The following is a 26,899-nucleotide window of genomic DNA, read 5'->3' as shown; positions in this document are numbered from 1 at the left end:
TGTGGGCGGGACAAAGACTGATATGCAAATGACTTTTTTCCTTCTGTGAAAGGTACAGTGAGCTAAAGTGTTTCACTGTGTCCAGGGTTTTTGTTGGTACTCTTGTTCAGAAGAGAATTGCCCTAGCATTTTAGTGCTGGACTGCCCATGTGGGCGGGACAAAGACTGATATGCAAATGGATATTTCCCATCTGTAAAAGGTACATTGAGCTAAAGTGTGGCTGCAGACTCTGGAGTGGGTACCTTCCCAAAGAACAGTTCATTTAGCCATGTTCGTTCTCGTAGAGGGGCGCCTATGGCTATTTTTTATCGTTTAAGGGACTTAGGTTTAGTCACCCTAAGTTTCCTAGGGTCATCCAGAAGTGGACTCCTTGCTCACTAAGCTCAGAGAGGCCCAGCTCCACCTCACTGATGAGGCCCAACAAGGCTGCAACACGTGTCTAGGGCTGTTGTTGGTACTCTTGTTTAGAAGAGAATTGCCATAGCATTTCGGTGCTGGACTGTCCATGTGGGCGGGACAAAGACTGATATGCAAATGGGTATTTCCCTTCTGTGAATGGTACAGTTAGCTAAAGTGTGGCTGCGGACTCTCAAGTGGGAAGCGTCCCAAAGAACAGGTAATTTAGCTGTGTTCATTCTCGCACAGGGGTGCCATGACTATTTTTTGCCTGTGTATATTGAGCATGCCTCAGGCTACACCTTTCCTCAGAACACACTAAAAAAAGTTGAAGAAACTGAGCCCCGTTTGCAGGATGGGCTAGCTGCAATGGTGGGTGCATTGAGGAGGAACCCGTACATAGGAAATAAGGCATCTGTACAGCATTTTGTGTTATATTTTATAATGGAACAGCCCAGAATATAAAGTTTGCTCAAAATACATCACAAGGGTGTTCTGCAATAACGCTTTCACTTTCCAGTGTTGATTGTTTCAATCCTTTTCCTTGTTTGACACACAAGTGTCTGGATGTACTGTTTGCCCAAGTTCCCAAAGCTGCACAGCAATGAATCACTCCAACCCAAGAATGTCTGATGGTCTCATGCTTTTCTACCCCATGGCTAGAACATATAATCACAAAATATACTGTTCGCCAAAGATCACAAGGCTGCACTGCATTTAAACCCTTGACTTCCATGTGCCAATTCCTTTTCTTTCCTCCCAGTGGAAAACAAGACTCTGCAATATCCTTCTCGACCATGATCACAAGGCTCTACTGTGTTGAATCTTTCCCTCTCACAGTGCTGATTTTGTTTTCTTTTCTCCTAATGGCACACAATAGTTCACCATATACTCCTTGCCACAGATCACTTTGAGTGTCTCTATCATCCAGCATTGTGCTTCCTTTCCTGCTCACAAATTCAAGAACTCTGGTTATGAAATCGCAAAACACTATTTGCTACAGTCAAGAACAACCCATCCTCACTGATAGCATCTAATTGTGACACCCATCATGCTCATTTTTAAATACAATAACAAATGGCAGTTTTTCTGTAAAAGTCAATTGTGAAATCATAACAGTGTTCTATCTAATTCATCTATTACTGTACATTGTGTTCTATATAGTTGGGAGATTGCATGTTTCAATATTTCATTAGATTGCAGTTGAATCAAACAAAAGTAAGGTTTTATGTCACACTTGTGCTATGCAATGTCATAATTAAAACATCAAAAATCAATTAAAATTTATTCAATGATTTTTGTATGTAGGGAGTGGTTGGTGTCCCTTAAAATTACATTTTTACACAGCCATCGCTTTCTTTTTAATGCGCCAATTGAAATATATCTACTCTCAAATAATTGTTTTTTATGTTTTGTTTTTGCGATTTTGCTCCTCCTCCATTTATGAAAATAAACATTGTGACGATCCTTCTGATGGCGTCCCTTCTTCCCAGAGGAGAAGCCCTCTCTATGAGGATAGCGAGGTGAGGCTGCTACCCAATAGTCCCCCTAGGGGTGGTAACATGCAGGAGGATTTCATGGAGAGAGACTCCTCTCCTTGGGATAAGGATGCGATTGGGAGTCACAGCCCCTTTAAACCCCAACCCGCTGGGGGTGTGGCCTGAGCTGATGCAGTAGGACACGTCTGAGTGGAGCTCCCGCCGAGATCCTTCCCTGGTCCTTCCAGCAACTGCTAAAGCATTTAAAATTTTTACCGGAATCCACTCACAGGTGGGGGAAAGTAACACCTGTCCGACAAGCTTTACACTGATGCAAATCGGAGCCGGGAAGCCGGTAATTTCGCAAAAGGAACCAGAGTCCCCCTTCACCTCAAACGGGCCACTGCGGTGCGTGTAGACGAAACGCAGCGCTGCCTCTAACCGCTACCAGCTCCCATTAGCCATATGGACCCTGCTCACCTCCACATTCTACTGGCTGCCCGCTGGCACTCGCAGTAGGTGCCACATCAGTCTGTATGAACTGTGAGTAACCCTAAATTGAGACATTGCATACCTGTGAGACAAACTGAGAAGACCTGGGTGGGAACCGCAGCCCCCCCTCCCTCTTCCCTTCTCACAAAACCAGATCACATTGCCTCTCTGCCCTGCGAACAATGTCCAAAAGACCCAGAATTCCGTGGCACTGACACGCCCCCTGTCATAAAAGACTACTGGTGCATAAACCTGACAATATAGTCTATTGAAGGCGCAAGCAATTACATTAGATGCACAGACTACGAACACGGAGTGCGAACACCTATATACCTAGAGCCCTTGACCCTACATTGCTTACCACTGCGCTAACAATCCGCAGGCAGTGCCCAGATCGCCTGGAAACACATTACCTGCTCAATGCCATTAAACTGCGATGACACAGACAGGGACACTACGAAGGTGCCTGGCAGAGTTGCACCCAGAGATATAATACTGGTGCCACAAGGCCCGCCCAATGGAGGGTCAAGACACTGGGTGCCTACCCCACGACATTAAACCACGTGTCGCCCACCAAGAGCAAAAACAAACCCATGACAATGGAATCATTTATGGTCCAGGGCAAAAGTTGCACCGTCACGCAGGCTAAGAATACAAACCAGGAACAGGCCCCCACAACCACACAAGTCCCGCAAGAGAACCAAGTTCTTGCAGAGATAGTGGCCCTACGTTCATCCCTGGGAATGAAGATAGATGAAGTCAAAATTAATGTCCAACTCCTACGGCAAAATGTTGGACAACTAGCTGAAAGGGTCACATCTGCTGAAACGCTCCTGAAGGAGACATCAGCGTCCACCAAGGACCTGGAAACAAGGGTCAAGGAACTTGAAAAGCGGAACGCCACACTGGAATCACGAGCGGAGGATGCCGAGGGCAGGTCATGTAGGAACAATGTGCGCGTGCTTGGTATACCAGAAGGAACAGAAGGGCCAGATCCTACCTTCTACATTGAAAACCTTGGGTACAGGGTTCCATGTCATTTCATCGCGGGATGAAACAACGATGGGTTTTTCTTCGTTGATATTTCAACGTGAAAACTCATCGTTTTTATTTATTTTTATTTTTGGGGTGGTTCCCCACTATCCCCCATCCCCGTTAATTATTTAACTATCCCTGAACACCCACGCCCCATCTATATATATTTTTTAACCCCCTACAAAATTCGATGGGTTTTCATGTTGAAATGACAACGGTGAAAAACCCAGCGTCCTTTCATCCCACGATGAAAGGACAGTGTACGGGGTACAGAGGGGCTCCCTTCTGAATTCTATAAGAACTATACTGTTACTCTGGCCCCAGTACTTCAGAAAGTATTTGCAGAGGCCTGTGACACTGGTATATTGCCGACGGGCATGAGTGAGTCTTGGTGATACCCATCCCCAAACCTTTCCTCTAGCCTTAGTTTGATAGGTTAGGGAAAGATAGGTGTTTGTCTCACCTTTTTTCATTTAAGAAATGGCAACTTGTGGGAAAACTCCACCTATGTGTCCGTCTCCCATGTCTGACCCCTCATAGGAGCCAGTCATCAAAATATTGATCAACGTGGACTCCCCGAAGGCTGAGAAAAGCAGCTATTACAGCAGTCATTTTGGTAAAGACTCTTGGTGAAACTCAATCCAAAGGGAAGGACTCAGTAATGGAAATGTTCACTCCTTACCGAAAACTGAAGGTATTTATGTCCAATAGTTTTTGAACTGGTGGGAGACGGAAATCCAAACAGGTTACCGACAGGACCCAAGGATCCTTTGTGATGGTCTGCCAAGTCTCCAGATATAGAGAAATACATCTCCCTGAAATACAGAACCCTGGCTTCCATCAGACTGATCTTGAAATGGCTGAGTAAATCCTGGGAAATGAACAGTTCGAAATCCAATAGTTCCTTCCACAGTATTAGGTTGGAATCCACCGGGACTACTTCTGTATTTGCCTGACAGGGTTGGAGGGTTGTGTTTGCAAACACTTTCTTCTTCTGTCTTCCATTGATAAAACTTGCGATGCTGAAGAGGAAGATGCCAACGATTTTGCATAGAGGGTAGCCACCACTACCACTGTAGAAGAAGGCAAAGGGCATGTGGTTAGAGGAATTTCCTCTGACGCCTTCAGCTTTTAGCAAGCGTCCATCTTTTTATTTATGTGTTGGCCCGAGTGTGGTTTTCACAAATTTTTCTTGCCTCAGCCAAAATATCATTCTGGAGGAAAAGGCCTGATCGATCCAGTGCTTTTAAAGTAAGAGCCCCAGACAAAACGCCTACCTGTGAGCTAGGAGGCCCTGGTGTTGCAAAATGCAAATAAGACATAAGATCAATCACCCGGTCATGAAATGACCTGATTGATGACAGTGGATTCTCCTCTTCCTCGTGTGCATTTTTCTGCACACTTATCAGCTGGACTTTCAGTAGGAGGTGCCAAGTGCGGCATATGTTGCGCTGGCTCAGACTCCCTTGCCTCAGGAGGTTGCTCTACCATTGGTGGAGGAGGAGGTGGAGGCGGTACTCCCTCTGGCCTCAGAGTTTCCTGTGGCCGGAGAAACATTTCTGTAGAGAGGTCTTTGAAGTAGGTCTTCATTTTATCTGAATACATCAGGTTTTGGAAATGGCTGAAAAATGCTTCCTCTGAGGGCTGCGTTGGCTGTGGAGTTGGTTTTGGTCTGCCAAATGGATTCTGTCTCCATGATTCAGTTGCCACTGGCTGCCTAAAGCCACTCCCTCGCCCCCCATCACAGATCCACATAGTGTTATGGTGCTGAGGTAGGAGGCAGAGAGACCGTCGGTGGTAATGGCATTCTCATATGCAGAGTCCAATCCACTATTGGACTGTAATGGTCTCTCCATGAAGATGCAGATGGCAAAGACCTGGGCTTGACATCAGAACTTGTCATAGATGAAGGCGCAGACAAATTTGCTGTCGTTGTTGACACCTGAGGAGCCACCATTTTGAGGCTTACTGTGGTAATGTGTGTCACAGATTTGTCTGAAGCCATGGCTGTTTTGGCTGTTATTTTAGGAGCTTTCGATGACTCTTTAGCCCATTTTGAGGGATCCTGCGCTGAGCCAGTAGAAGCGAACTTTGGACAAACTGCTGCCCGTTTGGCTCCCTCAGTGTGGCCAGTACTATGTTATGTTAACACATTTATAATGCGCCAAAGCACGAAGGCATCCAGACGCCCTGGGCAGAAGAGGTGGGCAGCAGTGTACTCTTGTTACACAAACAACTGTGTTTAGTCTCTTTGAAGGAAGCCTTGGATGATAATCCGGTTTTATTAGCTCTGCAACAGGGATCCTCGCCATTGCTGGTAGACATCTTAGTCCCTTTCTGGGGAACCTGGTATCCAGTTTAGACCCCAACTGGTGCACCTCAGGGCGAGCCAAGGTGACGCTAGAGTCAAGACAACTCCTCCCATAATCAGATGAGCCTGGAAAGTCGTCACCCATACAGGTTGCTCTGAAAAGAAGGGTACTCACCAGGTGGTTTCTTTTTTCCTCAAAGAATTCCCTTAGGTGGACCAGAGGAATGCTGTGGAAGGCCTCCTCCCGGGTCTGGGTTGTCTGACCGAAGTGCAATTATTTGTGGCGGAATTGACCGTAGTACATTTTGCCGTGAATCGATTTACACTTCAGCCAAACAACCCAAAATGTACCTTTCACCAGCCCCCCCCCCCCACCACCTCCTCCCCTACTTACCTGCTCGGTCACCGCCTCTTCCACTGCAACCCTTTTTGTTTTTTTGTTGTTCTTTTGGGGGGCGTTTTGGTCCCCCAAACCCAATTCTGAGGAAGCGGGGGACAACCCCCAAGCCTAAAAATACCGAACATGGGGAGTGGGGGACACCCTCACAACCCCCGCTCCACATGTTCGCTATTTTTTTAAATCGATCAAATGGTACTGGCCGAAATTGGTCAAATTGTAGCATTGGATCGATTTTTGTCAGTCAAAATGGGTAGTACCCTCCTCCCACCTGTCTTCTTTCGAATGCCCAGACGAGAGGGGATTGCAATAGGAGGGCAAATTCCACTGATGTTTTGGGCCTAGATAATCGAGGCAAAGATTGTGAGCGTCTGTCGCCGTGTATTGACGTTCACAGGAGACACATGATGCAAAGCCCTTACGCTCCAGTGGAGGAAAAGAAAATGACGCAGAACTGAGGCAAGAAGACAAATTGAAGGACAAGAAGCAGGGTGAAAGAGAAGCACCATGGATGCTTACCGCGTCCGATCCCGACCACGTGGTGAAAAGGACTGAAGGCTGATGCGTTGGGCGAAGCTCAGCAAGGTGGGATTAGAGAGGTATGCGTGCTGGAGCCACATTAAAAAAAAATGACAATATTTGTTTAATGTTACCAAAAAGTGCTCCGGTCCCGCCCCGAAGGATGGAATATCCCACACGTATGGAGGAAAGGGGACGTGACGTAGGAGTAGGTAAGGTCAATCTACAGGTCCCTGCACTCCATTTGGATGCTATTAGAATCATGTAGGCCAACAGTGATGTGGTGGTGTGATTATGGATGTGCAGGCGAACTAACTGGCTGGTTTACAGTGAAAAGACCCCCCCTTCGAGGCTCTCTTGATTGGTAAAGGATATTCCCTTTACAAGATGCTGATGTATACCTGCATTACTCAATGGTGACAAAACTGTGCTGATGTCCCTGTTCTACCATCAATGAGGTACACGGGTGGATTAAAGAAACCCAATGAGGCAAATTGAGAAGGAAAGCAACATAGCTTTTATTTCTCCTTCCCGTTCTTTCCAATTCTGGAATACCTCCTCCCTAATTCCTCTCTTTCCATCAAATCCCATACCCTTCTTTTCTATCACTGTGCCAGTATGTACACTGTCCTTGGGAGGACATGACATCCTCCCCCAATTATCTGTTAGCTTCTACATTTCTTCCACTAAACGGTGGGGCTTCTTAATCGCCCTTCTCGATCTACTCTGTTGGAAGGGTCCTTGGGATGTCCCCTCATCAAGGATCAGTCCCTTGATTCACTCTCTTTGGTTCAGTGCTATTTGCAGACAGTGTCACTTCCTGCTCTCCATCTCTTTGATCCCCTAAACCTTCTGTGTCTTCGGCTCAGAAGTGGCAGAAGCGTATTTCATGTTATCTGTCTCTGGGCTGACGCAGCAGTAACCATGGCTTCTTTCTGTGCATCAACTTAGAATTGTTGCGACATGAATTTTGGGTCAGTTTCTATGACAGTTTGATATACATTGCACTAATTGACTGAAGCAGAGAAGTACGTTTTGGTCATTGAGCGAGCAGCATTATCCTGTGCCTGTGCAGCAGATGATTTCAAGTAGTTGCTTTGGGTGGCAGAGTTTTCAGTCAAAATGGACCACAAACCTCTAGTAAGTGTCCTAACAGTGTGGGGGCAACCAAAGTGACCTCAATGTTGGCTAGCATAGCATCTAGAATGATAGAGTTCTGGTACATCATAGAGCACAAAGCAGAATGCTCCAAAATAACATGGTAACAGGTTCTCTATTCCAGTTCCCTCTCCAATGTGACATTGATAAGGGAAAGAACAATTGTGAAATGTGACACTATCTTTATTATGTTCAAAGTAAGTGCATGGTAGATGGGGAAAGTTGTATCCAGGGAACAGTAGAAGACCCTGGAGACAAATGATCCTTCCCTTAAGGCAGTCAAAACATCAGTCATAAAGGGCTGTCCCCACCCTCAGACCGATAAAGAACAGATTATGCGCATGTCCTCAAACTGCAGAAGAGCTCAGTGTATGAGCTAGCATGCTATGGCGAGGTGAAATGAGTGTACCCCCAAAGGAATTGAGGGAGATAATTATGAGCGCTGTGCACATTAGTCACCCAGGTATAACGAGGACCAAGAGCATGGTGGACGAACATTTCTGGTGGCCAGGAGTAGACGGGGATGTACACACAGGTAGGTCAGATTCTGCAGAATGCGAACAGAGAAATAAGGAATTACTTATACATTGTTTTCTCATCATGCCCATATAAGCAGCAGAACCATACAGCCCAAAGCATTGGTGTTTTTTCATAGGGTTATTGATTATTTATCCCAAAGGCCACAGGTCAAATTTATGAAGTCACACTACAAGGGATGATGACATTTCTTAGTGAAGTGATTGGCAGACAAGAAGCCCTTGACATGATAGGGCATTAGATGAGAACGAGAGTCTGGACATTGAGCAACACACTATAGTCAAATATCAACAACAGGTCAACAGCCTGGAGAAATGCTTTAACGGGATCTTAAAGGACAGCATACAGTTGTTGATGGAGGCAGAACAGCCATTCACGCAGGGCACAATAGAGCATACCACTGTTGGATGCATAATTGAAATTATGAGATGTAGCTCCTTACGTGACTTCATGTGTCACCTTGGCTAAGGAAATTTGGGGTGAAACAAACTTATTACACCAGTTAGAGGGAGAACCAGGAGCAACTGTTTTTGTAGGCTATGGTAACATCCCCTGCAATTTTCCCAGTGGGTGAAGGCCCATCAGGGGGTATTCCCCTTCCTATTAAGCCTGCGGTATCATCTGCTTCCTTGGACATTCGCCTTAAAAAAACAACGATGGCGAAAATTACGGATCACAGTTTCAGGAGTTTTGTTTCGGACTCCAGAAACATCATCATTACAAATGTCGACAAGCCGAGGGAATTTGAATCAAGAGAGGCACCCAAGAACAAAATCTTAGCATGGCTTAACCAAAACGTGGGCCACAACTGTTTCAGAACTCAAGACTTTCAAGTCCTTCGTAGGATACAGATTAATAATTGGTGTTCCACCGATAACACGGACTGCATTATTATTGGATGTGGCACGAGTAGCCTACCATTGTTTTTGACCAAAATTACAAAACTGCAGAACACACTCTCGTCTTCCAAGTTAAGAATTATCCTAAACTGATCTGTTTTACCATGTATGTTTTTCTCTCTTTTGAGTAATATACTTTCTCTCTTTTTTCATGAAGTTATTTTAATTTGTCCATTTGTTCCGGAATGTATTTGTATTTGTGTTTGTACTTGTGCTCAGTATCTGGGCTATCTATTATTATAAATGTTTGTTTTGTTTGTTGGCGCCCTAATGCCTCAAGGCACATCCACATTTAGTTTACATTTCAAATTAGTGAGGGTCACCAGTGCCTCTAGACACAGCAGACTGTAAGGTACGGGTCGTAGTGAGGGATCAAAACCTCATGTTTGGTGAAAGGAACCCATGCAAGATGGAAAAAAGAAGACGATTCCAATAGTGCCTTGCGAGTCAGGGGAAATAACTGCATCATAGGAGGACAAAGAGATATAAAGCATGGTTTCACTTTTTTCGCTCATGAACCCAACATTAATCATGTTAATGATCAATTTTGTTTCGTCCCATAGCATTGTTTCCAATTATTTAAGCCTTAATGGCAATGGGGCATGCTTACATATCCATGATGGCCCGCTAGCCCGAGGTGTTAGGATTTTTACAGGTGTTACTTGAGTCGAGACTGAAAATCTGGGCTTCTGTTAGCCTTTGTTGCAGGAAAATGGCTTTGCAAAGTTCACATATGCCAAATTCCATAACAGAAATATGTAAACATGATGGCCAACAGGGAAATAGTGACCAGAGCTCAGGGGTGAATGTCTTCACTATTTCCATGGCAGAGAATGATTGCAGTGCTGAGGTAACAGAGAACGGTCAAAGTAGGGTAAGTGGCCCCGGGATGGCAAGTTGCGAGGGGACACTGGGCAGATGGATGAGGAGTTCTGGTGGGGCTGCCATTAGATGCAAGTGCTAGAGGTAAACTGGCTGGAGAGGTGCCCGTGGCTGGAATTAAAAATCTGCTTCAGTCATGTATTAAAACCTGCATTCCTAGCCAGTAGATTAGTAGCCAGCGCTCCTGTGGGTGCTTCTATACGGTCGGCTTTGTTACATGTGTTCTATCAATGGGCCTTTTCTCCCCAAGGAAGGGTGATGTGATATATATCAGCTAGATATGTATGGATATATATTTATTAATAAAGTGTTATGTAATCTAATATCTCAGCTGTGCTGACCTGTGACATCGTTGGGTGGAATGTGGAGTGCCAAGAAAAGTATTCAAGATGCTGTCACTGCTAGTGAGTTGTTCTGGATCCGAGAGAAAACAGCTTTGTGCAGAAAGCACACGTTGAATTCCCTATGAAATGCATGTGGACAAGATGGCCACCAGGGAACTGATGAATAGAGCAAAACGGCGAGTCCCTTTACTTTTTCCACGGTGGTGTGCAGGAAATGATGGTGACATTTAGGGTGGAGAGAGCAGGCAACATCAGGTATGTGGTCCCATGGAGCTGGGTAGAATGGGGCCACTGGGCAGATGGGTGTGAAATACTAGTCGAGGTGCAGGAAGCTGTGTCCAGAGATGGGTCTTAAATAAGGCTTCTTGCTTTCCCCTGGAGTGGAGCGTCATTACTACAACAGAATGACAATAGCAGCACATGCAATGTTCACAAGCAGAGGGGTTGGGTTTGGGTCTATTTGACCTAAACATTTGGTCGAATTTATTTGAACTTTTTTCGGTCTAAAATGCAGGGGGAGACCCCCCACAGTCCCCCTCCCCACTTCCCCTCAACCTAATCTATACCCTTACCCACCCCGTATATATAATATATATCTAATTAAATTTGACAAAAAAAAAGGTCAAAATAATTTTATCTAATGTTTAGGTCAAATGTTTTTAGGTCAATTATGCTAATACCGAGGGGTTGCATGTGAACCACAGAGATAAGAAGATCATCCTGAAGATTGAAAGAAAAAGCAAAAGATGAAAGCAATGAACAATGAGAAAAATGTTGGGTCACTCAGCCCATTAACCACTGTACTCCCTAGTCCCCTTTCCTCCATACTTAAGGCGACACGCCTGAGAATTGAAGACGACCAGTGCTTTATGCAGAGAAACAAAAATTCAAAAGAAAAACAACACAGGGCGAGTGTGCACAGGCATGTGCACCACTCACACAGGACCTCTCTTGGCAATGCTCCCTAGCCCACCGCCATTACCTTTTAATAGTTAAGGGCCCAGTATTTTAATTAGTGGGGATGCAGGGATGGAGATATGAAATGCAGAGGACTATGGACTAGGACTACAGTAGTCCCTCCGGTGTATATCTTAATCATGATCCTATTTCCATCCCCTTTCTACCATAACTATGGGAGATTCTAAAGCAGCCTCTAAAGAAGGAGGTGGGGGGGTTGGAAAACTGACAAACATCGTACCCAAAGAAGTACCAAAGAACCACTTGGCCAAACATGCATCTGTCCAATAAATTGGGTATAGGGCATAATGTTTACAGCATGGAATGTGGAGTGGCTCACGAAGCTACTTTGCAGATGACCTCCATGAAAATATGCTACTAATAGGCTACAGATGTGAACTATGCATGTAGAGAAAATGGGCATGCATTCCTTTTGGTGGGGGAATTTTGGAGATGCCAGAAAACAGGAGACTATGCACCTGGCTATTGGTACCTTAGGGCCTGATTTATTGAAAAGTGCACAGAGATCGAGCAATTCATGCGTGCCATAGAACAACTCTGCGCAAACCTGTGCGCAGAAGCACATTTGTGCACTCTGTGTATGCATGGAATTGTTTCCACAAAGTAGGCCTACCTGCAAGTCACGGCAAGGACGCCCCGACATGCCCCCACGCAAAGCCAAAACAGACACATTCTTTGTGGGCTACCCGGGCGTAGATCACTTCCATTTCCAGTGGGCAGTGTCCTGGGTACCAGTGTTTCAGGAGCAGGCAGGCAATTCCAACAGTAGATCACTCTGAATGTTTCCCTGAAGTGGACTGGGGAAGGTCATGCTCCTTCCATTGAAATATTTATCTCGCCAACGGCAGGGGACTTTGGGCAGGCTACCCCCCCGATAGGGTTCCAGTGAAATCCTTCTTCTTGTGTCCAAAGGGGATTCAACTAAAGGAGATGGGAGGGGGTCTCACCCCCTTATATAGTCATTTTGCCACAGTGATTTGGTCCACTACAGGCCTTCTGCAAATGGCAACTCTCAACTGTTGAAAGAAGAGTTATGCCTTCTGATGTCAGCTCCAAGAGTGCTTTGTCTGAAGGAAGTTGGGAGGGGGCACAGGAAGGACTGGTGCTGAAACATTTCCAAGAGGGCATGACCCTTCCTCTGAGGATAGATCTATTAGTCAACTCCCATATACCCTGCCCTTCTCATGTCTACTGATCAAAAAAACTCCAGTAAATATACCCCTGGACTGACTACCACATTGTGCTGGCAAATCGTCCTTTGAAGTACTGTCTCCCACGCAACCTCCTGGGGTATGTCATGTTCCACTGAGTTGGTATCATGCCTTCCCAGGCATAGAACAAAAGAAGTCTTCAGGGGTGGGCCCAGCATCCTGTTCTGGGTGAACCTCAGCCCCAGATAGTGGTACACAAAAGCTCTGAAAATTGTAAGAGTAACAGGAAACACGTTGATATAAAATAACATCAGCAGCATTGACGAGGTATAGCCATATTTCCTCATCTCATAGGTCACTATATAAACCAGATGAACAAGTTACTTACCAACTGTAATGTTCTTTCGATTGGATGTTCCTCTCACGTATTCCTCATCTTATGATAATCGTATGATAATCGTATCCCAGCCTCAGCTGCTTCGGAAACATTTTTCACCAGGGGGCGCTGTGTTCGAGACCACGAGTCGATTACCTCAGTTCTGTTTTTACAGTGTTCATGGTCGCATCAGTTGATCAGGCTTTAAGTCTTAAGGTTCTTAAGGAAGTTAGAGTGCAACTGGCGTAAACTATACAGAGGGGTAGGATGGGAGGGTCGATGAGGAATACGTGGGAGGAACATCCAATCAAAAGAACGTTACAGTTGGTAACTTGTTCTTCGAATGGACTGTGTCCTCTCACGTATTCCTCATCTTATGATAGACTCCCATAGCAGTGGTAATTTTGGAGGTGGGAGTACTAGAATTTTTAATTATGGACAGAATGAAGGACAGTTTTTGCAAATAGTCCTCCTTGGTATGAAGTAGAGTCCAAGCAGTAGTGCTTTACAAAGGTGTGCATTGATGACCAGGTGGCCGCAATACAAATATCCTGCACAGGGACACCCCTCTGAAGGGCCGTGGAAGTTGCCATGCCTCTGGTTGAATGAGCCCTTAATCCATCCGGAGGCTCTTTTCCAGCCAATTTATAGCACTCCAAGATGGCAAAAATTATCCATCTGGATAGAGTTTGTTTAGTTACTGCAAGGCCCAATTTGTGCTCAGTATATCCAACGAATAGTTGGTCACATTGTCAGAGATTTGTCAATTTGGAAATATAGAAACTGAGAGCCCTTTTTGGGTCCAGTCTATATAACCTTTCCTCTTCCTTACTAGCGTGAGGTGGAGGATAAAAGGAAGGTAGAACAATCTTCTGTGATGGATGAAAATCAGACACTATTTTAGGCAAGAAAGATGGTTTAACTTTTAAAATTACCTTGTCCCTATGGAAAATGGTGTGAGGAGGCTTACAAGATAGTGCCTGCAACTCACTTACCCTGCGGGATGATGTTATAGCCACTAACAGAATCGTCTTAAGAGTGAGCAGTCTTAATGGGCAAGAATGTAAGGGCTCGAAAGGAGCACACATGAGAAATTTTAAGACTAGATTTAAGTCCCAGATGGGCACCTGAAAAGGTGTCGGAGGGTATACATTTGTCAACCCTTTCAAGAATTGAATGACTAAAGGCATTTTATAATAGGACACCTCTTCCGAGGAGCGCTTTAAGATCGATAGCGCTGCCAAGTAACCTTTTATCATACCAACTTGGAGCCCCAAATTGGCTAGGTGCAAGAGAAAAGAAAGTACTGTTGGAGTATTACAAAGAAATGGATCCACATTCTTGTTCCTGCACTAGTTACTGAATTTATTCCAACAACACCGGTACAGGGATTTTGTTGCTGGCCTTCTGGCCGAAAGCAAAATCTCCATTACGTCATCCGGGAGGTCCCAATCCTTATATCTTAGCCTCTCAGAAACCATGCGTGAAGGCTGAGTGTCTTGACCTCTGGATGGAGAACTCGACCTTCCTCTTGCGAGAGAAGATCCTTTCTTTGTGGAAGATTTATTGGAGGGCAGATGGACATGTCCAGAAGGTCCGGGCACCACGTCCTCCTGTTCCAATCCGGGGCAATTAGGAACATGGTTTTCCTAAACTTTCTCAACCTCCTGATTTCATGAGGATCACAGAGACTGGAGGAAGCGCGTAAAGGAATGGAAATACTATGTCCACTACAAACGCGTCCCCTAGAGCTCCTCTCGGGGGACATTCCCATGAGCAATACAGTTTGCACTTCCGGTTTGTCCCAGTCGCGAACAGATCTACTTGAGGGGTTCCCCAAAGGGTGGAGATCTCTTGAAGGACTTCCTGAGCTAGCTCCCATTCGTGGGAGACTGTGCTCTGCCTGCTCAGAGTGTCTGCCACTGTGTTTAGCTCTCCGGCTAGATGAACTGGCGATAGAGAGATTCCTTCTTGCATTGCCCAGAACCAGAGCTGCATTGCCTCTCTGCACAGTGGAAGTGATCCTACGCCTCCTCTTTTGTTGAGGTAGTACATGGCCACTGTGTTGTCCATCATTATCAGGACATTCTTTCCTTGTACAGAGGGCAGAAAAGCATTCATCGCTGTGCTGATTGCTCTCAGCTCCAAAAGGTTGATGTGTAGTTTGGACTCCGATGGAGACCAACGACCGCTGATTGTCAGATCGTTGGTCTGGGCTCCCCACCCCGTGAGTGAAGCATCCGTCACTACTGTTATCTCTGGCCATGGTTGCCAAAACGGTTCCCCCTTGAGGATATTCTCCTTGCAAGCCCACCATAGAAGATCTTGAGCCACTTTGGTTGGGACTTGTAGAAGATCTGACATCTCCCCCAAAAACTGGGACCATTGAGTCCTGAGGGCCCACTGAAGGGATCTCATTCTTAATCTGGCCTCTGGCACCAGAAAAAATGCACGATGCCATGAGGCCTAGCAACCTTAGGAAGTCGAATGCCGGTAGATGTAAGGCATTTTGAAATTTCGTTACCATCTGCAGAATGTGGTAAGCGCTCTCCTCGGGAGGCGAGGCTTTCCCGAGGAAGTATCCAGGATCGCTCCGATGAATTGGAGTTTTTGGCTTGGAATCATTTGTGACTTCTTGTAATTGAGGGAGAAGCCCTGACTGTGTAGGAAATGGCAGGTCAAGGCCAGATGTTCCTGGGCTCATTTGGATAAACTCGCCCTTATTAGCCAATCGTCCAGATAAGGGTAGACATGAATCCCCCTTCTTCTGATACTCGCTGCCACCACCGCCATCAGTTTGGTGAAAACACTCGGGCGGAGGTTAGCCCAAATGGTAGAACTCTAAACTGATTATGAGAACCACCAATTGAGAACCTCAGGTACTTTCTGTGCTTGAGATGAATTGGCACATGAAAGTAAGCATCCTGAAGGTCCAATGAAACCAGCCAGTCCTGAAGTTGAAGAGCCTGAAGGATCTGAGAAAGGGTCACCATCTTGAACTTGACCTTCCTGAAGAACTTGTTCAAGCTTCTCAAGTCCAAGATGGGTCTCAATCCTCTGTCCTTTTTGGGGATGAGAAAATAGGGGAAGTACCACCCTTTGTTCCTCTCCGCTACAGGTACATGTTCTATTGCACCTTTCTCTAGCAGGGTTAAAATCTCCTGCACAAGAAGCGGATCTGGAATATTTACAGAGTTGGCTCCCGTTGGATGATCTTGAGGTCTTTGATGAAAAGGAAGACAGTAACAATGGGTCACTATCTCTAGTGCCCAAGCATCTGACGTAATGCCCCGCCGTTCATCCAGATACTGTGTGATTCTGCCTCCCGCAGGGGTTTCGTGGGTTAAGACCTCAAAGTGGCTTTGCAGCGGTTGCAACAGTGGCTGAGGAGGTTGTAGCCGCTGCTGTGGCTGGTCTAGCACCTCTCCCTTTTCCACCATGAAAAGGTTTTCTCTGTTGGCCTCTGGGACTGGCCTGCCCTCTCCCTTTTCCAAAAGAGGAATAAAAGCAAAAAGGGCGACTCTTACAGGAAAATGAGTCTGCGTAAGAGTGTTGATGAGGTTGTCTTATAGCGGCGCTAAGTGATTTCGCTGCCGCTTTCGAGGTCTGCAGCTACACCAGGCTCTCATCTGCCTTGCTGCTAAACAACCTCAAGCCGTCAAAGGGCATAGTAAGTAGTCTAGAATGCACATCAGGTGCAAATCCAGATTTTCTAAGCCATGCGAATCTGCGCAAGACCGTGCTAGAAGCAATGGACCTGCTTATACTATCCGCAGTGTCCAATCCTGACTGAAGGCATTCCTCCATAGCCTCTTTACCATCCTTCACTATAGCCAAGAAGCTATATTGATGGTATTGATGGATAAGCTGATTGCCTAGTGGAAGTTGCAGCTTGAACTACCAGGCTTTCGGGAGAGGGATGCTTGGATAAATACTCTGGGTCTGATAAGGCTGGTCTATATTTTGGAACCAGTTTTTTATTCACTGCTGGAATCGAATCGGGATTATTCCAATTTACCGTTACCCTTTTTTGTAAAGCTTTATGGAATGGTAAAACAGGATCTTTTAAGGGACCCTCACTCAAGATATCAGTCATGTCATCCTGGTCAAAATCCGGGGAAGCTGCTTTCCATTCCATAAAATCGATGACTCTTCCCATAAGATTTCTATAACTGGGATCAGCATGATCTGTAGGGTCTGGCCTCTCAGAATCCACTTCAGGAGAAGTGTCCAAGCCACTGGCATTTTGTAGGCAATCATACAAGTGTGTTATTCTTGATTGTGTGTCCACTAGTTCTTCAGGGACCTCTCTGGCCCCAAATCTAACTCCAGCTGGAGTGACATCCTCTTCAGAGGAATGTTTCTCATATATAGAAGACATGGATGTAAAGAATTCCTGTCTAGATTGAGAGTGAAAAGCCTTTTCAGGCAAAGAAGGTGGAACTTGTCTAGGCATAGAAAATGGCATCGACTTGGGCCTTGGTATTAGAGAAGGCCTCGATAAAGGCGTCAAAGGCTTCGATAGGTTAGACGCTGGCTTCAACGGTGTCAAAGGAGGCTTTGTTGTTGTCGAAGAAGGCTTCGATGCTATCGAAGCTACAGGTGTCGACGCCATCTTTGTAATCGTTTTCGACGCTATGGTCGTCGACAATGTTGAGTCAAGTTTTGTCTTCGACGTCGATGCTGATTCCTTTTGCCCCGATTTGTGCACCGGAGGCTTAGATTTAGAGTGAGGTGTCGGGGAACTTTCCCTTGAAGATACTCTGATCTCTTTTTCAACCCTTAGGTGTTTGGATCTTGATTTTCCTCTGTCACTTTTGGAGTGAGTAGAGGCATGATCACCACGCAGCAACTTCGAGGGGGTCTGGGCCGTTTTCTCAAATATTTTCAACATCGAAGCCCTGAAGGCCTCCCATTTTTCTGGGGAATCGTGTTTTGAAGAGTAAGTTACTGTCCTCTCTGAAGAGGACGAGGGGGAAAAAGACCTATGACGTTGGTTTCTTGACTTTTTCGTCGAAGACAAGGAAGACTTCCTCGAGCAACTTTCCGATCTTGACCTCCTCGACTTGTGACGAGATTTTCTAAATGGATTAGTCCGAATCCTTTTGTCTGTGTTCCCTAAGAGCTTTATTTGACATGGCCTGACAGGACCCGCACTCATCAACCCGATGGTCTGGGCTGAGGCACCAGAGGCAATTCCGATGGGGGTCGGTAATAGACATCTTCCGGCCACACTTTAGACATTTTTTTAACCCTGTCTTGGGTGTGGAGGGAGTTGAAGACGAAGACAGTGTCGAAGATATTTTAGATGCGCCGTTAGTGACACGAAGCAGTTGCATCAGAAAAACGGAACTGAGGTAACGGGCGCTGCTTGGGCCCTTTATACAGCGGATGACGTTGACGCCCAATGGCAGCCCTCGAGGGACATCGACTCTGCGGTCTCGAACACATCGCCCCTGGTGAAAAATGTTTCCGAAGCAGCTGAAGCTGGGATACAATTATCATAAAATGAGGAATACGTGGGAGGACACAATCCATTCGAAATAGGTTTAGATTTCAATGTAACCAAACTGCCACCAAGCTTGGGAAAACACAGCTATATGTGATTTAAACTGTGGATGCCCAGTTTTAAGGGCAGCACATGCCTGTTGGAATAATTTGGATTGGAGCAGACAGTTTCAGGAATGTTCTTTGTATTTATATTTACAGTGTTTATATAGCGCTTTAATCAAAGGGGTCTGGTGAGTTGTCAACTTACATGGCAGTTTCTGGGATGCCAATAGACAGCGTCCAGCAACTGTGTACTATACATTTTCAGCATGGATCATTTAGATAAGGAGGCCTGATTAACAGAGTTCACTTCCTACGAGAGAAAAGAAACATTATTTTACACAGGCAAAATCAAAAAAGATTGGGCTTAAACACCGGCACAGTTGGCATTTCTTTCAACTCTCGTTTGAAGGAAGTGACTGACACAGAACATGAGGGAGATGAAAGTCTGTAAACCACTCTGCTGGGCCTTAAGGATCCATCAGAATCAGAAGGTTCTGGCAACTTCTGAAGACTTTCCTGTTCTACTTTTCCTTCCCTCTTCCCCTCCTGTGCTAACTCTCCTTCTGCCATTGCGACTGGGGATTGGGGGCTGGTCCCCTCAGAGTCACACAGGGGCCAGTCAATCCCCTACCAGTCCCTCCTGCATCTTTTGCCAGCACGTGCCCTCTGCTCCCTGTTACAGACTTGGTCCTTTCTGCCCACCGCACTTATCCTCCCTTTCCCTCTTTTCCCCTGGCACTTGCCACCTTGACCCACCCAGCACTTCCCAGCCCAACTTCCCTCGGGGCACCCCACTCTTACACTTCCTCCTCTACCCCTCTACCCCAGCACATACTACCTCTCAAGCACTTGGACGGTAGGATTGTCACAAGGCCAATATAACCGTTATTTGTTTGCTCTACTGTTTTGATTCCCTTGCCCCCTCCCCACTTTGTCTTGTGGCACCTGGAAACACTTGTGTATAGGCGCCATACAAATGCCGGGTAAATAAATGTGACAGTTTACAAAATATCTACATCACCTTGCCCATCAGGGAAAGTGGAGGAAAAGCATATTTCAGTTGGTGAGACCAATCCAGGACAAAAACATCTTCCAGGGAATCTCTCCGTCTCCCTCCTTGAAATTCAAACTGTTGACACGTCCTGTTGATCTCTTTCACAGGCAGGTCCATCTGTGGGGATTCCCATTCCCTGGAAAATATGAGAAAGAACACCACTGCGATTTACCCTTCCCCTGTGCGCTCCTGCTATGCTTGTCCACCCAATTGTTCAGTTTTCACACAAAATGAGTTACCAGAAAAATGCTGACTAGTGCAACAGTTCCAAAGGTCTACGACAAGACAGAACAGGGTTGGTGGCCTGATGCCCCCTGGTTTGTTAAAGGGAAACATTGCAGTGGCCGAGTCCATTAGGATCAACAACCTGCTGCTGTGAATGATGGGATGGAATGCTTGCATTGCTAGAAAAATGTATTTTAATTAGAAAATGTTGATTATGACCCTTTGCAAGTCCCAATGTTTATGTACTTGAAGGTTGTCGAGAGTCACTCCCAACCCTGACAAGGAGGAATCTGTCATTATCACCCGAGCCTGATCTGGAGAGCTAAGGGGGATCCCATCGATGGATTGGAGTAGACCATCCCCTGCAGATGTCCTATTTGACCTGGGAGGACACCAAGATCATAGTAGTTTGTGGTTGAGATACGTATTACCAACAATAAGCCAAGGAAAGCTGAGTTTTCCACATGTGCAACCTGACAAGTGATATTACTAGAACACTTGAAGCCATACATTCTGGGACCCTTTGAAAAGAATCACTTGTACCTAATAAGAGCCAATCATCTCTGAGCATATCTGCTGGGATCGAGAATCTGCTATTCAGAGAGGACAATGTTCCCATGGATGTGTCCCAAATGAAGCCTAAATATTTCAGCCCGCGAGTAGAGACAAGATGGGACCTTTTGAAATGCACTGACAGGCACAAGGTATACACTAGTCGTAAAGTAAGCTGTGGGGAGAGCTGTTGGTGAGGAACCAAAAGGACAATGTCCTCCCACTTTCTCAACTTGCACTGTAGTGACTGCATGAAAAGTTATTTTGTCTTTGACTCCAGATTTGTTTTTTTTAATGGGGGGGTTAGAGGTGTCATCACCTTTTTTTTGTTAGTTGCTGGCCATACGGTCCTTGTAGTGTATTACAACTTGACTTTCAGTTTAGATTACATTTTATATTTTTAGATGGAGTATTTTTGATAAAAATTAAAAACCAATGAACAAAATATTGTACATAAACCCCAACCATACAGAAGATAATTTTGCTGCGTGGTTGCTAAAAATATGAGACTCTGACTTTGCAAAACACTGAAGATGTGTTAAGAGAAATCCTGGGCTGATTTATCGTTAGGAACCTTTCCATATAACAATGTTATGTGTATGTTTTACCATTGTTCTATAACTTTGGGAACCGTCCTAGAATGCTCCCTCAAATAGTGCAAGAATTATTTGTATTAGTTAGGGGTAAAATACAACAATTGTTAAAATAAACTCTCCATTATGAAAAGGAAAAATATTCAAAACTATTTTTGGGGTCCCTTTTTATTTTCATATATGAAAAAGCTCAATCAACATTTCTATTCCAGAAAAAGTATTACACCAAACAGGTCTTTGATTAACCAAGCTCTTGAGAACCCACCTAAAGCTGCTGAAAGGACTTAAAGCAACTATTGCACCCAATTTCACATTTAATGCACGCCCTATGGTGGCCAAATCAAGTGATTAGTCCCCCCACCCGGAAATGTGATCCAACTAAAGTTTCAATAATTATCTACCCTTGTATTTTGCAAGGGTGCCATCTATAGGTATTGCTAGTCAACATGATGAAAGAGGTGCAGATACAGTATTGGGATTCCGAGTAATATGACAGGAGTACCCATTATAGGAAACCCGTGCCAATTTAAAAAAAAAAGAGTCACATGTGTAGCTATTTATTTTGAGTGTTCATACAAACATCATACAGGAGAAAATACTGCTAGCGACTGGTCCTGTTACTTCTTTCAAACTGCTACAGAGGCAACCAGCCGGTCCACACCCAGCACGTGTGCAGCTGGAGACAGCAGAAGAACATCACCCCTAACCATTTACTTTGAGGGCCAGAGTGGACCTATAAGCAGCATCCAGTGGCAGTAGATCAGTGAACCTTGCCCGGGCCTGTTGGCCTTTTCCTTAGGATTCAGAGGAACTATTTTCAATCTGCTTGCTCAGGGAGCCCTACAAGAACAATTTTCACACCCTGCACTAATTATAATGAATTCTATACTTGTTTTTTTTTTATATATACACGGACACGGGATTCGAACCTGTGTTGCTTCACGTCGTCTTGCTTCCACAACAAACACGCTGCCACTGACCTGTACTACCCTTTCTCAGGGTAGATGAGGCCCCGTAGCTTTGTATTTTACTATGCACAGTAACAGCCCCCACTGTGCAGCTACCCTGACCCGAATAACCACCATGGGATAATCATCAGGCAGTCATGCAATTGGGTATCATGCGTGCTCACCATTCCCGTGAACTCTCTCATGAAGGATTCATAGTCAGTAAGCCCGGAGATTGTGGCAATTAAATGCAGCAGCATCTTCCTGGGAAAGGTAGTCGGCCCATGCCATGAAGAATGCTTGATTAAGCTGCTGCTCGAGCAGGATGGCTCTGTGCCACGTTCACCATAGGGTGGGGTGATCCTGGCCATGGACTTGTTTTATCATCTTGCTCACGTTTGGGACACAGCCAGAGACCACACAAGTAGGCAGCTATTATATCTCCACTTAACCTTCTTCCAGGGTCAAAGTGTGCATAAACCTGACAAGGATTCTGATAGCTGACAATGAGATATACAACAGTCTACCGAGCATGCACACCAACTACACCTGTGCTAAACTACAGCATGGTGACTCAAGCAGATTGTGCATAGGGTATCATGCAGAATTTGGACACTCATTTTCCATTACTAACAGCACCAAGGGTAACCCTCCTGTCCAATGAGAAATATAGTTAGCTCAAGTTTATTCAAAGGCAGTGGGAGGGCCTCATTTTAGCGATGAGCAAAAGGAAGCAGCACATCCGCACAAGCACGCTCGGACAGTGATGGCCTTTCAATTTTCCGCCATTTACCCGAGCCTCAGATCAAGGACCGGAGGGAAAGCAGGCATCGGATCCTCTTCCAAGCACAATAAAGTTGTTAATAAGCTTAGAAGCCACTTTGGATATGAAACCAATACTCTTCTAGGGAGATACTTTTTTCATGGACACAATGCAAAGGGGAGAGTGTGGACTACCATATTGCGACACTCAGAGGGCTGACTGTCACATGTAAATTCACTGGCATAGCCGATGAATACATTGTTGAGCAATTTATATTTCAAACATCCACCCATTCTGTTCAGTAGAAACTGTGGCAAGGTAGGAACCCTAGTATGCAGGAAGCAGCAGACACAGCAAGACCTATCGAGATGCATAATGAATGAGTTAGAAATGCACAAGGGGCCTACGGGAGCACTGGTGATCTTTGTACACTGGAGAGAATATATCGTTTGAAAGGAGACCTTTTTTGAACTTTCTTTATTATGTCTAGTTAAAATTATCTGTTAGCGTTATCCTAGCTGTTGAAACATTGGGCCTCATTACGAGTATGGCGGTAAGGCAACAACGGTGCCGGTACCGCTACCGGCACCGTTGTTACCAAACCACCATACTAGGAGTTCTGCTTGAGGGTGTCCTTGCAGCCACCTGGTCTGACCAGGTGGCCATACCGGCACCCGCAATCAGAACTTGATGGTAATACCGGTACCTTTATTAACGCTACCAGTGCTACCACCCTCCCCATTCCCATTGTGCCGAATGGGGAGTCCCTTATTACCGACACCCACGAATGGGCAATTACCGGGTCCGGCAAACTCGGCGTGACCCGGTAATTGCACATTCGCGGGTGCCGGAAAAAAATTGATACCGGCAGCAGCCGTACCTGTAGTACAGGCACTGCTGCCGCCATCCTCGCAATGAGACCCATTATTTTAGGATTTTTCTATCTAAATAAAGCATTGCTATAACAAGCGCTATTGGCTTATTATTGTTACTTATTAATGTTGCATACTTGATTTTTACGTGATCGACTAAAGGTATCTTTGTTACCATTTATGTGTCGAACAACGATTCCAAGGAATTGTTTGTGGAACCTTCTTGGCTAACTAGGGAACTATTTCACGCATCCAAAACATTACTCAATCTCTGCAAAGAGTTAATATGGAATAAAAGGAGGCAGGTGGTCTGGGAGTCATGAAATGGATCTGAAAGGTTGGTGGAGGTAAAGAGAGGACCAGAGAGAAGAGCAGGATACTGAACAGTGCTGCACTCTGTTTGACCCAGAATGCCAAGAGTCATTTGAGTGCTAGAAGCAAGAGCCATAATACCTTGAGTAAACAACAATTGCTAAAAGCCAAGAGGGGCTCTGACCCTTGACCCGGCATTGGCCATGTACAAGAGAGGAGCTGTTCAAAAGTCGACTGGACAAGAGCCTGGAAGGAACTCAAAAACCACAAGAAAGTGAAACTGATCAGAACCTGCATGTGGCTCAGCCGAGAAAACGTACCCTTGGCTGGAGGGTTAGAAAACTGCAGTCTGAAAGGTATCCAGAAAAGGGAAGGGCGGAGAGACAAATTCCTGGCCAGCATCCGCTAAAGAAAGGGGAGGGGGAATCCCAAGTACTTGGGGTAGGCATGCAGAGCTCCGACCCAGAAACCCAGAAGACAACAGAGGTACCACAGAACAACCCAGCAAGGGGCCAAAAGAGAATGGTGAGGCTCAATAAAGTCCCTTTGAAGAACCTGGTAATAGCAAAGGAAAAAAGTGTGCACAGTTGACGGACACTCCCGTTCCCTGCACACTCTTACTACTGGTAACAGCCACTCAGAAGCTATGGAGGTTTCTATTGAGGTAATTTCAGTTACTAAAGTTAAATCCTGTGCACAGTCAAGTGAACCTCTTATAATGTGTTTACAAATACACGACATTTAGACAAACAATATTTTTAATCAAAACAATTATATACAGTAATGCATGAAGCTCAACGCTTTTCAGGAAAATATCTATCCCTTCATTAGGAACAAATTAATGTTCAATTTTATGAATTCAGAAATTCTTCACACTCCAACATAGTCTACAAAGTAAGCGAGAAATGTGTGTGAGTGTACTCTGCGGTATTGTCTATATTCATATACCAGTGATATAATTGGTGGTTAATTCGGAATTCACCTGTATCTTGGACTGCTCCAGAGACTGGTATTCATTTGAATCGAGGCGTCGGTTTGAATAAGCGCTATTCTTGCAGTGTCAACAGGTCTGTATGGCATGTGTAGAGAGAGAAGGAGCAATTGTATCACTGAGCCCCTATAAGCAATACATATGAAACGTGGGGAATACAAGGCAATAATGACCTCTTCTGCAGTAATCGCCTGGAGGCCACTTGTTGTGTTGTCTGTATAGGATAATGGGATCATCTCATGCCCGTGTCTACACCCACCTTTCAATGTTATCTATGGAAATGTAGAAAGAATGTCTAAGTATCCAGTTATAAGGTGTCCCTAATTCGAAAATAGAAGGGTGACCCCTCGGTTCTTACCCTGTTCTGTAGTAGGAGATGGCACGTTAACAGATGAAATGGCGTACTGCCGCAGTTATAGCCCTGGGTAGGAGGAGACTCTTTGAATGATTAATTGACGTTCCCCTGTTTTGAGGGGAGGGGCACTGCAGTACACTGGTCACTTTATTGTTTAATATTTTATCCTAGCTTCCATTGGGCAGCAAGGTAGCGGTGGGGATGAAGGCTAACAGTGCAAACTAGTCTGTGGCAGCTCATCCATAGTCAACAGAGAAATTGATCCGCCACCCATTTTGAGGAGCGAAAGCCAGACCAGTGAAATCCTGAACACTGCCACAGCTGCAGTGTGCAGCTGTGGAAGCGCTCCTGGGCCAACTGGGTTGTGGTTGCCATTAGGTACCCCCAATGTGCCTGCCCAATGAACCGTGCAATACCAAGGGATGCTTTGCTTCCCCAGCTTTGCATAGCCCACTGGCCATTCTGTATGGGGTACTGCAGGCTCAAAAACTTGTAGGGATGCTCTTGTGCATGCCTGCAATTCAGGCTGTGCTAGGGAATGAGCAACAGGCGCTCTGCAACCCCAATAAGGCATCAGGGAGTGGTGTTAGACAACTCCCCTTCCTGCTGCCTACTACCTGCAGAATGAGCAGGATTGGTGCACCGGAGTAAGCGTCTCAGCGCAAAGCAGAGGAGCAATTAAGCAAATTAATAAAACAACGTGTGCAGGTATGTACGTATGCAAGCATGCAATAGTGCAAGTGTGAGTGTGAGCAATGTGTATGTAGGGCTGTTTATGTGTAGAGGGTAGGCTGGGGAAAGTAGGGGGATGGGGAATGCAGTCTGGGGCATGGGATGTGTAGTGTAATTGAAGGCCCACTGTGAGGAGTAATACTGACACATTGTTGGCACATCCAGCATGGGAGTTTATGCGTACCATTGCATTATGGGTAAAATGGTGTTCTTATGTGGGGATACTGACACATTTGGCACAGTCAGCACAGACATATTTGCCTACCATGGCATTATGAACAAAACTTCAGTGTTCAGTGGAAACCAACAATGCCATAGCCAGCATGGACATGTTTTCATGCTGGCAATACGGCAAAGTGGAGTGTGTTCATATATGGGGAGACTGACACATATTGCTAAAGTCAGTATTGACAGGTTTTCCTACGAATCTATTAAGGGCAAAACAAACATGTATGTTCTTACATGGAGATACTGGCACAGCCAGAATTGACATATTTTATTATGACATTATGGGCAAAACAGATTGTGTTCTTACGTGGGGGGTATTGGCATTGCCAGAACAATTATGAGTGTGCCGGTCCGGAAACAACGGTGCAGGTAAACCTACCAGCACCATTATTTTTCGGACCGGCACACTACGACTCTATGGGCGGGTGGCATCCCGCCCACCAGGGTCAGTCCAGGCGGGCGGAACGGCACCCGCCCGCAGAGTTACAGAGAAGCAGCAGCACCGTTATTAACGGGGCCGGTGCTTCCGTGGTCCCCATTCCCATGGAGTCCTTTTGGACTCCATGGGAATGGGGACTTACAGAATTACCAGCGCCTGACTTTCCGGCTGCCCGGGTCAGAATACCCCGGTGGTACCGGGAAGTCAGGCGCCAGTAAAATTTGCAAGTCTGGCGGCAACCTGCCAGTGTGATGGCGCGGTTACCGCTGGGCTTGTGAAGAGGCCAATTTTCATACAATGGCACTGTGAGAAAAGAGAACATGAGTGTT

General features: G+C 45.6%; 2 long non-coding RNA genes across 2 annotated transcripts in view; both read right to left on the bottom strand.

The window, feature by feature from the left end:
- LOC138568940 (uncharacterized) overlaps positions 1-18,738 on the bottom strand; it is a 316,876-nt gene extending 298,138 nt beyond the window's left edge. The window contains exon 1 of the long non-coding RNA XR_011303014.1: positions 18,713-18,738. This is a non-coding gene — a long non-coding RNA (uncharacterized lncRNA). The remainder of the gene's footprint in view (positions 1-18,712) is intronic.
- LOC138568939 (uncharacterized) overlaps positions 18,739-26,899 on the bottom strand; it is a 73,744-nt gene continuing 65,583 nt past the window's right edge. Inside the window, exons 2-3 of the long non-coding RNA XR_011303013.1 lie at positions 19,529-19,697; positions 18,739-18,817 (exon numbers count right to left, since the gene is read on the bottom strand). This is a non-coding gene — a long non-coding RNA (uncharacterized lncRNA). The remainder of the gene's footprint in view (positions 18,818-19,528; positions 19,698-26,899) is intronic.

The sequence above is a fragment of the Ambystoma mexicanum genome, chromosome 2q, assembly GCF_040938575.1.
Source record: "Ambystoma mexicanum isolate Mex_15411 chromosome 2q, UKY_AmexF1_1, whole genome shotgun sequence".
NCBI classification, from domain to species: Eukaryota; Metazoa; Chordata; class Amphibia; order Caudata; family Ambystomatidae; genus Ambystoma; species Ambystoma mexicanum.
The sequence above is the reverse complement of the archived record's forward strand: the minus strand, read 5'-3'. Positions and strand labels throughout refer to the sequence as shown.